Consider the following 1391-nt stretch of genomic DNA (forward strand, 5'->3'; position numbering starts at 1 on the left):
CTTTATTGTTCAGATTATTACATTTGGTTCCTCTTTTTTCCCACCATAACTCCCCTCCACCCAGTTCCCACCCCACCCTAAGCTCTCACTCCCCACCCACTGTCCTCATCCATAGGTGCACGATTATTGTCCAATCTCTTCCCGCACCCCCCACACCCCTTTCCCCCCCAAGAATAGTCAGTCTTGAAGGTAAGCCGGAGAGGGTAGCGAATTACGATCCTTGGATGACTCCTTTTATTGCTTTTTGCTGATCCTTAATAAAAACCAATCCTAAATCACAGCCAGCTCGATGGCCTCCTTTCATCTACAACACAAACGACACCTCAGGTGGAGGAGTTTAAAATTTGTCAGATGTAGCATCAGACCGACTAGACTCCGGCTGCCACAGCAAGGTCTTCGTATGCAAATCTGAATTATGCAAATCTAGAATGGTGAAATGCAAGTTTGAATTATGCAAATCTAAAATTGTGAATTAGAGACGTGTTAAATAGAGTTCCATCGTATGTATCAAATTTGCAATAGTGTGATTTCCACAAAATTAGAAATTCTCAGACAATCTTATTTCAGGCACGGACAACTGAAGATGGCGCAAACCTCACTGCCACACGAGGGCGCCCGCCATCAGGTAAACGGACTTGGGTAATTCTTTGTGGAGGTGAGACTTGGGTTCTATGGCTTCAGATGATGTTGGGCTTTGGGTTTTCTTCCCTTGACAAAAACAAAACCAAAAACAAAATAGAACAAAATCGCAGCTGCTTGTAATTCCAAGCAGAATACGCCTCTGAAACCAGAGGCCATTTGGCCAAAGGAAATATTCAAAAATTCAAATGAAAGATCGTAGCTGATGCCTTCATTGAACCACGATCATGTTCCTTTATGTCATACCCCCCCCTTTTTATACGAGTTTATTTGAGCCAAACTGACGAAATGCTCTATGTGCTAGCCCTGTCTGTACCGTTGAAATTGCCACTGAAATAAAAAAATGGACAAAATTATATTTGCAGCTGGTGAAAAACAACCAAATACATAGTATCCTATATAATAAAGAGGTAATATGCAAATTGACCGCCATGCCCTCGCACAAAGATGGTTGCCCCCATGTGGTCAAAGATGGCTGCCACAAGATGGCTGGCAAGGGTGGGCAGTTGTGAGTGATCTAGCCAGCAGGGGAGGGCAGTTAGGGGCGACCAGGCCTGCAGGGGAGGGCAGATAGAGGCAACCAGGCCAGCAGGGAAGGGCAGTTAGGGGCGACCAGGCCATCAGGGGAGGGCAGTTATGGGTAACCAGGCTGGCAGGGGAGGGCAGTTGTAGGCGACCAGACTGGCAGGAGAGGGCAATTGGGGGGTGACCGGGCCTGCAGGGAAGGGAGGGCAGTTAGGGGCGACCAGGCC

The sequence above is a fragment of the Myotis brandtii genome, unplaced genomic scaffold (assembly GCF_000412655.1).
Source record: "Myotis brandtii unplaced genomic scaffold, ASM41265v1 scaffold225, whole genome shotgun sequence".
In the NCBI taxonomy this organism is placed as follows: domain Eukaryota; kingdom Metazoa; phylum Chordata; class Mammalia; order Chiroptera; family Vespertilionidae; genus Myotis; species Myotis brandtii.